We start from the raw sequence: 13,418 nt of genomic DNA on the forward strand, positions 1-13,418 counted from the left end.
TGAGCTGTAGCCATTAATTTAGTGTTACAGCTCGTTTTGGTATGGGTAAAACCCATTTTAATGGCACGATCAGCATGAGATTTTGCTGAGAGTGATATTGCTGTCCCAAAGCTAATTAAGCTGGAGTGTGACTCTGCTAATTATCAGGTCCAGAATGAGGTTTCACACCAGGTCTAAATTACAGTGTTCTCAGCGGGTCATGTTTTTTTTTCTTATCTCCTTGCCCTTGATGGACAACCAATAACCTCTTATTTTCTCCCAGCAATGTTTCCCAGATGTGCATTGCTTTCCAGATTTGTAGATGAGGAAAATGCATCTCTATAAAACAAATGAACTTTTCCAATTTCATGGCTAACCCTGTCTTTGATTAAAAAGAAAAAATCTAATTAATTTTTGTTCAAAAATAACAATCTCATTAAAGGTGTCTTCATTACTAATAATCCATTTATTTATACAAGTTCACAATCAATACAAAGAGCCAGGCTCTATCATGTAAAGAGACTATAAAGCTAATTACATCTAGCTTTTTCTTTCTTTTTCTTTCTATTCAAATATGGTTCAAATTAGATTAGAATCATTATTTCAATATTTTCCTGATATCCGAATAGCTGCACCTTTCTACCCGAGTGTAAAGCACAGAAGGGTTGTCAACTTGTCATGATGGTCTTCAGTTCATTCCTTATCTCTATCAGTTTATAGACCACATGCATCACAGGTGTAAATTTGTAAGGGCTCGTTCACATCAATACTAAGTTTCCGCTAATCGTTTCTGTTGCTCTGGTCCATTAGAGGTGCAAAACAACAAAACTGACAGAAGTGCCGGATGCGTCAGATGATGGACAGCGGTGCTTAATGGCTTACTTAGCAGAATCTGCGAAGCAGACTCATGAAAGAGCTTCTAAGGCAGGTGTGAACATAGCCTAAAATTGCTAGTAATTACATTTTTTGATATATTAAATAACAAACACTGCATATTACTATCCTTAGGGTCCCTACACACAGAAATTTGCACTGCCATTTTTTGGGTTGCAAAACTGCCACAATAACTGCAAGCATTTTTTTTGCCATCTGTGTATTTTTGCCATGTTTTATGTTTGTTTGTTGTTTGTAAACACTGGGGGAGATTTATCAAAACGGATGTAAAGTAAACTTGCTTAGTTACCCATAGCAACCATTCAGATTCCACATTTCACTTTTCAGAGCTCCTTTGAAAAATGATAGGTGGAATCTGATTAGTTGCCCCAGTGCATCTTACCACTAACATTTTCTTCATGCCATTTTCCCTTATAGAAAGGCCTCCTGCACACGACCGTATGGTTTTGCCGTCAGTCTTAAACGGATCAGTTTTTCCGTTCTTTTGTTTCAGTAGTGTTTCTGTTTCCATTCCGTTTTTCCATTTGGTTTCCGTTTGTGATCCGTTTTTTGCGATCGGAAACGGAAGCATACAATAATGTTTAAACAGTAAGTACAGATTTGAATGGAGCCACGGAACGTGATTTGCGGGCAGTAATAGGACATGTTCTACGTTTGAACGGAATGGAAATACGCATACGAAGTACCTTCTGTTTTTTTGCGGATACAGTCCGTATACAGAACGCAAAAAACGGAACATAACCTGAAAAAAATAAACGTTCATGTGCAGGAGGCCAAAAGGTGATGAGAAAGCGGCAGAAAAAAACAGCCAAATGCTCCAGCATAATGCATTTTTGAAAAGTAGCCCAAAAGACAAAAACTACCACCTAATGACAATAAGGCCAGGAGTGAAGAAAAGAAACCCTTGTGTCCTTTGTTACATATTTCCCATAGACCTTCAGCTAACATCTGGAGATGGCGTTTTGACTGCAGCAAAAAAAAAAAAGAGAAGCAAAAAACACCACTAAAAGCGCAAAAGTGCTGAAAAATCCCCCCCCCCATAAAAATATGCGTGAACGCACTCTTTTCTTAGGCAGATTAAAATTGCATTTATGTGTTGGGAGAAAAACATAACGCACACAGATTATATATATAAACCCCTAACTCAGCTTATTCCCTGTGGGAAGAAAATTTGTTTCTTAAAATGAGATAAAGGATAGAGGATAACTATTACATCGGTGTCTTACCACTGGGACCCCCACTGATCACGAGAACGGAGCCCCCTGAAATGAATGTTGAACGTGTGCACTGCTGCGCTAGTCATCTCTATGGGAGTTCCAGAGCCAGTTGAGTACAGTGTTTGGCTATATCCTGAACTTCCTTAGAGATGAATGGAGAAGCAGTTTTCATACCTGACGTACCGCTCTATTCATTTTGGGGGGGGCTCCGAGGGGGTCCCCGTTCTTGAGATCGGTGGGCATCCCAGCAGTAAGACCCCCACTGATCTAATAGTTATCTCCTATCCTGAGAATGTCGGATAACTTGTAACAGGAATACTCCTTTTACTGTAAAATCAATTCCATGTTCCTCCATATAGTAATCTATTGGTAGGAAATTGGCATTTCTTGCTGTTAGATCCCAGTTATGGCACCCCCTGCTGTTCTTTTGATCCAGTAAAGGCGCCTTTCCCACGAGCGAGTTTTCCTGACCAATTCATTTCAATAGGTCTGTGTACATGAGCGTTTTTTTCACGCATTAGTTCTTTGCGTGAAAATCGCAGCATGTTCTATATTCTGTGTTTTTCACGCAGCCCTGGCCCCATAGTCACGCGCGTGAAAAACGCATTGCACTCGCATTGCGTGAAAATCGCAGCATGTTCTATATTCTGTGTTTTTCACGCAGCCCCGGCCCCATAGTCACGCGCGTGAAAAACGCATTGCACTCGCGCAGAAAAAAAATCGAGTTTCACTGATTGCACCCTAAACGCATCCAGACCTAATCCGTCACACTCGTGTGCAAGAGGCCAAAGTCTTGTATAAAGCAGGGCTTTACAAAAAGGGCACAATATTTGAGTAGTGGATTCAAATAAACTGCCTAGAAAAGATTTATGCGGGACGGATCCTTTGGACTTACTCCCAAAAAGCCAGACCCGAGGGAAAAAAAACATAGATGATACTCACCTGTTCATAAGGATTTACATATTATTTTTGGGCTCCTGACTGGAAGGTCACTTTAAATTATTTTTCCTAGATGTCTTTTATGTTTTTGTTTTTTTATGGTAACATTTGCAAAAGAATATTCATAGGAAATGTTGTGTAGAAAATATTTGCCGAAGGATTTTGATAAACCAAGAGGAGACTTGGAAGTATTTACTTAGTGTCAAACACCAAAAATTCTAAAGAAAGTGATTCAAGTTCAGAAAAAAACATCAAATATCTATTTAGTCATGTATGTTTATGTGTAGGAGAGACCATGAATGATGAGCACAAAAGAGAGGAACATTCAAGTCTCACTACTGCTTGTACAGTAAAGTATAGTGAAGTCCATTCAGAGAATGGACCATGGCAGGTCTCATTACATGGTCTCAGGATGATTGCTTCTCAGATTCCCACACCTCCACCCATCCATCAGTGGCAGCCGGCAGGAAAACCTGTGTGTCATGGAAAATTATATAAAATTGCGAAGGACCTTAGAAAAAGAAATGCTTTTATGTCTCATTAGAGCAGATAATGCATATAATTAATTTCTAGAAAAGTAACGTATATTGCTGGTCCAACACAACAGCCTTAGCGTAAATTTCACTGTCCTCGTTTTTCTATTAACTTGTGGACAGAATAAAGCTTACAAACCGCAGGCATCTTCAAAGTCAGACCTAGTAGCATATTGCAAGATGACAAATCCTGTTTCAATACATTATTTTGTCATTTTATTAGAAACACGTATATATTCAACAAGCAATTGTAGTCTGGTTTATTGATTCCATCTTTCATTTCTACTCTCTTCCCTTTTTTCCAAGAAACTAAGGTGGCCATGGACGTTAGATAGAAGTAGAACAGCTGTTGAATGAACAATCATGTGGTGAATGATCGTTTCACAGATGAAATCATACACATTTTAGCCTATATTGGCCATTACAATCGTTCAAACTGTCCTTACATGTTAAATGATACCAGATGAGGGCTGAAATATCTTTCTGAGAATATTTTTGTCGCCTCAGGTATCAGGAAATTTACTGTTAGGGTACTTTCACACTTGCGTTGTTTGATTCCGGCAGGCAGTTCAGTTGCCTGAACTGCCTGCCTGATCAGGAAAACTGTATGCAAACGCATGTCATTTGCAGTCTGACAAATGCATTGCAATACCGGATCCGTTTTTACGGTGTCATCCAGAAAAACTGATCCGGTATTTATTATTTTTCACATTTTTTAAAGGTCTGCGCATGCGCAGACCTGGAAACCGGATCCATTTTACCGGAACACTTGATACCGGATCCGGCATTAATACATTTCAATGGAATCCAGCATTCAGGCAAGTGTTCCGGAATTTTGGCCGGACAAAATACCGCAGCAGCATTTTCTCCGTCCAAAAACCGTGCAGTGACTGAACTGCAGACATCCTGATGTATACTGAACGGATTGCTCTCCATTCAGAATGCATTAGGATAAAACCTAGGATGGAACTCAATACCGGAAAAGTTTAACGCAAGTGTGAAAGTACCCTAAACCAGGCAAAACACCTTGTAGGGCTAGTTCAGCTGAATGTGATAGCACTTAGTGATTTGTTTCTTCATTCTGGAGAAAAAAAGTCTGTATGCAAATTAGCTGTTAAGTGCACCAAAGGCGGGCCCAAGTCACTCTGTGCCTGCTTCCTCTGCCAGCCCCTCTCTCTTCTTCTGGATTGACAGGACCAGGCGATATGACTATGCAGGGACCTAGCCCTGTCAATCAAGAAGTATTGAGAGGGGCTGTCAGAGGAAACAGCCGGAGCAAGGGTGCACAGAGTGGACTGGGCCCGCCTTTGGTGCATGTAACTGCTCATTTGCATATGGATTAAAACTACTTTTTCTCCAGAATGAAGCAATTGATCTCTAAGAAAAAGGTATCATTACATTGTGCTGAGTTAGACCTACAAGGCATTGTGCCTGGTTTACCAGTGAATTTCCTGGTGGTAGACTCCAGATGTAGGCAAATAATTATAACTACTACAGTCAGACTTATCTATTGTTCTAATTTACATAAATCACTATAAAAGGTGGAAAAAGGAAACTTTAGAACAAATGGTATCATGTAAAAATTGCAGTGTTCATAAATCTCCTCAAAAGCTAATTATATTTGGCGTAAAAAAGGACAGGGAGGAGGGAGATGTAGCTGCAGTTCTCTGTCCACGTTGTGAGAGGCTGGTGGCAGAAATAGAGTTGTCCAATCAGACTGTATGGAAGGAAGAATATGTATTTTTCAAAAGGCCTGCCTGCCATTTATTATTGCATAAGATGTAGTGGAAAGCAGGAAAAAAAAATTCAAATGGGGTGGAATTTGAAAAAAAAACAAGCAATTCTGCCACAGTTTTACAGTTTTTTTAAAATTTATTTATTTACAACGTTCGATATGCGATAAAACTGACCATAAAAATGGGTATTAGGCTGGCTGAGTATTTTTTTGCGATGTGCTAATGTCAGCTGAAGATAACTATATTAGTGCCATCTCACTGCCTAAAGCCTTTATTGAGAAAAACGAACTTTTATAATATGCTAATTAGCCTCTAGGAGCAGGGGGGGGCATTGTTCCTGCTCCTAGAGGCTCCGTTTGCCCACCTCTTTTCACACCCTTCTTCTCTTGATTGATAGGGCCAGGCAGCGTTGCTCTCCTCCCGCCGGCTGTGTCTGCAGTGTAAATCTCGCGCCGTTCAGTATTCTGAACGGCGCAGGTGCAGTGAAGGGAGGACACTTGGCGGCTGCTGGCTTCCTCACTGCACCTGCGCTGAATACTGAACGGCGCAAGATTTACACTGCAGACACGGGAGGAGGGCAGCGCTGTCTGGCCCTGTCAATCAAGAGAAGAAGGGCGCGAAAAGAGGTGGGCAAACGGAGCCTCAACGCGCCCCCCCCCCCTGCTCCTAGAGGCTAATTAGCATATTATAATAGTTTGTTTTTCTCAACAAAGACTTTAGACAGTGAGATGGCACTAATGTAGTTATTTTCAGCTGATATTAGCACATTGCTAATGTCAGCCAGCTTAATACCCATTTTTCAGGTGACGGAAACCCTTTAAGATCAGTATAAAAAATGTTTTACTGGACCCAGGATGCAGGAACGTGGTGTGCTGCATTTTTTGTATCCTTATTTTTCTAACATATATGTTAAACAGAGACATAAAACGTGATGTGAACCCACCCTGGTTGTTAAAATTGTCCAGGTTCGCAAGGGGATGGGGGATTGCCGCCATGCGGGCATTATCACTAATGAGCGCTTCCATTGTGGGGCACTAATTATTACAACCTCCATTCTGCTAGAGTAAAAAAATATATGAAATACTCACCTCATTCAATTGAACGCACTGATATTCATTCAGCACCTAGTGTCACGACCTCTTAAAGTTGGGATCGTCACATCCTTCTTGTTCTCTCCAGTGCAGACCAAGTGTCAGTGTGTTCAAGTGGATGAGGTGAGTATTTTTTTTCAGACTCAGGAAAATTGAAGGCATTATAGGGGCCCTTATTTATCTAGGGGGCACTATTGAGGGCCATTTTATACTGGGGAACACTATTGGGTGCATTCTATATACACGGGGCACTATTTGGGGACATTTTATACTAGGGGCACTATTGGGGGGCATTTTATATACAGGGGCACTATTAGGGGGCCTTTTTTATACAGTCGCACTATTGGGGCATTTTATAACACTGGGTGTACTACAGGGGGGCCATTATAGATACTGTGGGCAATATGATAGCTAATATTTATACTGGGTGCAAAATGGCCATTAAAAATGGACAAACGGACAGAAAATGGGTACAACACATGGATGCAGAATGGCCATGAAAAACTGACAGTGTCCGTTTTTTTATTTTTTGCAATACCTGCATTTATGGTGCATTTTCTTCTAGAAAAGGGAAAACACACAGCAAAATAGAATTACATTAATTGCAAAATAGTTACATTAATGTTATTTAAGTCTGCTGTGTCCTGTGCCCTTGCTGAAAAAAATGCACGATAACCACAGGTATGTTGTTCAAAAACCATGTGTGTTTTTTTCAAACCGGTTTTTGCCACATTCAAAACCCAGCACAACCGCGATGCATGACAGCAAGCTTAGAGGAGAGGAGGCCAAGCGCCAGGGATCAGTGACTATGCTCTTTACTCACCGCTCCCTGGACCTCTTCTGCCTGTGCCCTCCCCACATACAGCATCAGGACTTAATGTGCATAGGCAGGTGTCCGTCTGCCCCATGACACAATCCTGCCCCAAGTGTCCTCCCTTTTGAAAACAAAAATATGGTCACCCTAATACTCTTGCTTTTTATTAGATCTCACGCTATCAGCCTAAAATTTTATAGAATTTATCACAGTTCTGATAGATATAGACATCAGATGTCAGGTAGTCACTAGTGTAATTTAATTATAATATACTCACAGAGTACCTTCACCAGTGAAAAATGTAACCTTTACTGATGATCATTAAAACTCACCCGGATTGTGCCCATAAAAAGCAATTGGAAATAAGGCTGGGTGGGACAAGGAAAGGAAAAATATCTAACCCTCACACTTGCCCTATCTAAAATTGGATAGAAGGCAAAATATGTGCCCATTTGCCTGACACAAACAACGTAATAAAGAGCGGTGTCCTAGTGTGCCAAAAAATGAGGGCAATTTCCAGTTATTTAACCACAAGTCTGGAAATGATTTTGTTCAGATTTCTTATCACAGGTCCTAGAGTAGATATGCCCAATGTATAACCATGTCTGTGTTGAGTGATCTTTGTGGTCTAGCTCCATACCTCTGTTATACGGTATGGCGAACTGTTCAGTGAAATGGCTTAACCTGCCGAATGACTCTGTGAAACTATGTCGGCTATTCAGCAAACAAAGACTTTCTAGACTGTTTCATCTCTGTTCTGTGGACGTAGAAAAGTCCTCCAGTCATTCGTGATCCCAGCATCAGATAATATCTTCCCTTTGTTTCTTTTTGTCTGAATTACTGCGTTAATTTTCTGCTTTTCCATTCTCTTCTGATCCTGCTAATTATGCCTTAAATTCTTATACCTCTATGCATTTTCATTTGAGTTTAATAATGAGGATTTTAATTATAATTTTAATGCTTTGGTTCTGCTGTTCTATTTTATATTAAATTGCAGTTTCTTTTATTACTCTTCGCGGATGAAATCTTATTAACGCTTTGGCTGCCAGCGCTCGGCAAAGATGATTCGTCTTTTCAGCATACTTTCATTTTATGTTATCCTTTAGATTGACAACTATACTGCCAGGTGCATGAAGAGTTAAAAGCAGGATCTCAAGTCTGCCAAAGGACAGAGTGTCTTAACCATTCATTTTAAAATTGTGCAGGATGAGCAATTCATAATGGATAATATAATAAGAAATATAATGAATAATACAGTAATAAAAAACTAGCCATAATATTTCATGTGTTAATAACTGACATATTTAGATAGATCTGTACGTATATGTGCATGTGTACATGCTGTATATTGTGTTTGTAGAAATTTGACCCTGATGGTTTGAGCCATGAAGTCATCTGTAAAGATATGATGTTGAGATACCTCTGCTGCTTGACCTCGGTAAACTCCAGGCTTGTAACTCTACCCTGCTCAGAACAGATCATTCTTGGTCTGCTCTTCTGTGGCTATTGTCATGAGAGCCTGTGTCCCTATGGTTTTTGCCACTACACTTGAAAAAAACACATTCAAGGTTGTCATCACTGAATATCAGGTACTTAGCAAATATATTTAGCTTAAAATCATTTGTGCCCATCCAGTACTGCAAGGTGACCTCTTTCAGATGGGACCCCACAATGACTTCTCTCTTTGTGATTGACCTTTATTTTTTAAAGTAATGATGGCCAGCCATTTATCTTTGCTAAGACCTCTTGGTCTGGAACAAAATACAGGTTCAGTCAATCTCTTATCTCTTATAAAATATATTTGGAGAACAGAACATATAAGGCTGTGTGCACATCACTGTTTTTTTCCCCCACGTTTAATATACACATTTGGGAAAAAAGGATGGAAAAGATTACACACTATGCTTTTCCATCCTACAGGGTCCATTAAAAAAATATATATGTTAAGTGGAAGTTTCTTTTGCAATGGAACCCTATGGCGAAGGATGTCCTTGTATGGCATCTGTCAGAGTCTTCCATTTAACGTATGCACCATGTGTATATGTCAAATGTGGGACAAAAACCTTATGTGAACACAAACTTATAGAGTGATCCTAAAAAGTGTAGCCTAAATGCAAGTAACTGTTGAACTACAGCACTCAAAAAATGTGCGGCTGAAAGCTTAAGGCTGTATTAGACAGCTCGATTCTGTCAGCAATTCCCAGCAACTACCAGCGGTAGTATTACACTGCCAGATCATCATTCGTATGAATGCTCATTAGTGACGATTGGCCCAACAATCGTCTGGTGTAATACAAGCTTTACTCAGATAATGTCATTATATGTCATAGCACCCTCACCCCCCGATAAAGAAGTCATAATAATAGAAATAATAATTATGATGTTTTTTTTTATTATATAAATTTATACCTATCTAGACTCTAGAACCTAGTGTTTCAGTTCTCCCGTCTCTGCCCTCACTGTGTTAATTAGTATAAAGGTGCCCATATCCCTTCAATAGCTGTCGGCCAACAACTATCTCTTCTGACTCCCCCATACACGTTTATGGTTGATTCAGTGTTTTAAATGCTGATAGAAGCGCCTGCGCAGTAGCAGCTCCAAAGCAGAGCCTGCTAATCAGAGCAACCCCCCACAGTTGAAGCTCCACTGATGAGACAAATCGATTCGTTAGAATTGATTCGCTCATCTCTATTACCCGATCCTTCTCTCCTCCCGACATTGTTGGGGAAGAGTCAGAAGCTCCCCATAAACATCAGATTGTCAGTCAACAATACACTAACCTGCATGGGCGCCTTTAGGCCCTAATATAGTCTACCATTTCCTCCATTTTAGCAACATGTCCATGGTAACATACAGTATCTTTTAGCTGTTAGCTTTAAAACATAGTCAGCTGCAAAAAAAAAAAGTTTTCCTACAGAAAACATATAGCTCAGCTTGAAAAAAATATTGAAAAAATATTATTATATTTTATTAATGCAAGAATGATGGATGTTCTTTTAAAACATCTTCATTTCCCTTGGAAATTCACAGTATGGTACCTCATGGATGAAATCATTTGGAAGCAATGTAAGGAGGAGAATACATGCAAAACAGAAAGCAAAGTTGGGGGGATAAATGCTGATAAGTGTGGGGGCCTGGTGTTATTGTGATAGCTTGCAGACAGGTAAGCAAGAGCACATCAAATGACGCTGGTAGCTGCTATTCCAACCTCACTTTTTTCTGACAGAATGGGTGAATGCTATACAATTTATTAAATGTCACAATGTCTAAGAAATGATGGTTAAACACACACAAAGTGCAAAACTGACACTGCTTATTACTGGAATGACAACCCTGCAGGTATTTGACAGTGTTAAGATGGGTTATAGCTCAGCCCCTGTAATCAAAATCATGGTCATTTCCAGCGACATTGCTGTTAGGAAGGTAGGACATGTTCGATACAACAAAAAACACACATTTAACAGAATTCCTTGATAAACTTGTTTCAGGGTTGAGACTGTATCTTTCTAGTGAAACTTGGCAGAGCTCTTGTGTAACATGGGTCATGGTATTTACTAGCACATTAGCACTTTATCTTCCTTGCATTTTTATATGGATCCTTGAACTCTTCCTGCAATTATATACCGCATGTTTGTCAAGCTTCTAGGAATTTCTGAACTCCTTTAAATATTAATATACAATTCGTTGTTGTTATTATTAATAATTTTACTCACTGGATGTTGCATTGATTCCCTTTTTTGCTATGTTAAGATATACTCTCATCCCTGGTCTGTTCAAGAAACAAATCAGTAGGTCCCTCTATTTTTTTCATGTGACATAAATCCACATAAATCAGGTACCCACTCCAAAGTAACCCCAAACAAGCTACTCACAACTAAATGATCAGTCAAGAACCCTCTTCTAAATGTGGTAAGATGCTTTCTCCAGGTTCTTAATCCTCCACAGTAGTTATGCAGATATGTGGCGGTGGTGGTGGTTTGTGCATGACCTCCTCATGCCAAGTGAGTGGAGCAGAAGTGTGGGTGGAGAGATTAGAGATTAGATAACGGGGCTATATTTGAGATGCAGATGAGGACCATACTGATCACACTATTCTCATTAGTGTTTCAATATCCAGGCTCCTTCATGTCTGAATATGAAGGACCAAAAGGGGCGTTATAATATTGCACTTTATATGTCCCCTGATGAACCTATGCTGCTATAGAGGAAACGTATTGGGCGTTAGGGTGATTTGAGTTTGCAGGTAAAGCCACCAAGAAGTGGCGCGCCCATTTCGGAGCCATTACTCTGCTTTTAGGCAGGGACATCTTGTAGGGGTAGAGATAGATCTACTGGTAATCCCATTTACCTGCCTAAAGAATGCAGAGGTGATATCTTTTCAATAAGGAGGAGGCCCTGAACACACCACCACCAGAGGTCTGCATAACTACCAGGGTGAGCTAGTAACCTGGAGAAAGCATCCCACCACATTTGGAAGAGCGTTGACTCATTCTTTACTGATCACTGGGTCGTGAGTAGCCTGGTTGGGGCTGCTTTGGATTGGTTACCTATGATTTAAGTGGATTTATGTCTCATGAGAGCAGATCAGTTGTGAGTATCACTCTCTAAATAATGTCCTTACTGCGGTTGATTGAGATGTGGGTTCATGTGGTCTCCGATGGCTGGAATTATGCTGCAGTGATAGTGTTCTATGTGTCTTTGGCATCTACGAGCTTCAAGTACTAATTCTTTTGGCGGTGTACTTCAAGTACAAGCCACAGAACCTCAAGAATGTGATCATTATATCAAGATGTGATCCTGGTGAGATCAGGATAGTGGAATACATAATGGCAGAGGTCCAATATACTCAGGCCATATACAGTCAGGCCTATTCTATGTTTTAGTTGGCCATCATTTATTCTCAATCAGCCACAACCGTATCTGTGACGCTGTATGTATATAAACAGTAAAGGGTCTCTGTGGTCCTTTCATTTAGCTTATGGTGGGAATACAAACTTCTAACAATGAAATATTGATGGTCTATCTCATCTAATTATTGACAATTGCACTGGCAATCATTATCTTGGTTGCCAGTATTTTTATCTTTCTTTTGGTAAAATTGGTTGTGCCTTTAGGGGTCTTCTCACACAGCATTTGCAGTCTACATAAAATAAGCACCAGGAAACCTCCTGGCATATACAATAAATGGACCCATATACTTATACTGACGGAGGCTCAAATGAGTCCTCTATTAGCCTCTGGCAGGTGGGTATCCACTGCGGTTTCCATTTTTTACTGCAAGGAATAGCACAGTAGCCTGTGCTATTCTGTACAGGACCATCCAGTAAAAATACCTATATCATGCAGTATACTTTTTTTCAGCATGATTACCTATGGGTACATTTTCCTGACAGAAGCCGCACGAAGCACAGCATATGCAGTGTGTCACAATATGAATACATTTATACAACCATCCAGAAACTTTTTGCTTAATTACCATTTACTTAAGCATTCCCCCAGGCTTCCAAATGTTGCTTTGCATAGATCAAAGGTGTTAACTATGTCGATGCTATGTTCTACTGTAGGTACATTTTGTTTAAAACAAAGACTGTCAGAAAACATAGGCTTTCATGCTTTTATGAGCAGCACCAGTAGAGCCTTTGGGACTACTTTGGTATCTCTGCCCCTTTGCCCAATGCAGGGAAGCAGTAGCCTAAATTCATGGTGGGCAGAGCTGCCATTAGGAATTTCAGGCCCTTATACAAGCAAGTTTTTTGGGGATCCCACGTGCTTAACTGCCCACCCCTCACCTGCTCAACCCCTCCCTGCAGTACATAGTACTTCTTACATCCAATGACGTGTCCTCTAGATGTTTCTTTCCTCATCTGATGATGACTTCTTTCAGCCACATCTTGTCTCTGCAGTTTTAAATTCCTTATTTTCCCACCTTCTCAACGCAAACTCCATATCCTGATGCCCCAACAGTGTCATCCTTGTGCCATTACAACACTATGCCTGCTGCGCTCCCCAAATACTATACTGCAGATAAACTAGTACCTCCCAGTAGTAATAATGCCCTTATAATGCCCCCAGTACTAAAAATTTCCCTATGGTGTTCTCAGTAATAATAATGCCCTTTATCATGCCCCTAGAAATAATAATGCCCCCCTATAATGCCATCACCAATAATAATGCCCCCTATATTACCCTAATTAATAATAATGCCTATACAGCAT

The sequence above is a fragment of the Bufo bufo genome, chromosome 2, assembly GCF_905171765.1.
Source record: "Bufo bufo chromosome 2, aBufBuf1.1, whole genome shotgun sequence".
NCBI lineage: Eukaryota > Metazoa > Chordata > Amphibia > Anura > Bufonidae > Bufo > Bufo bufo.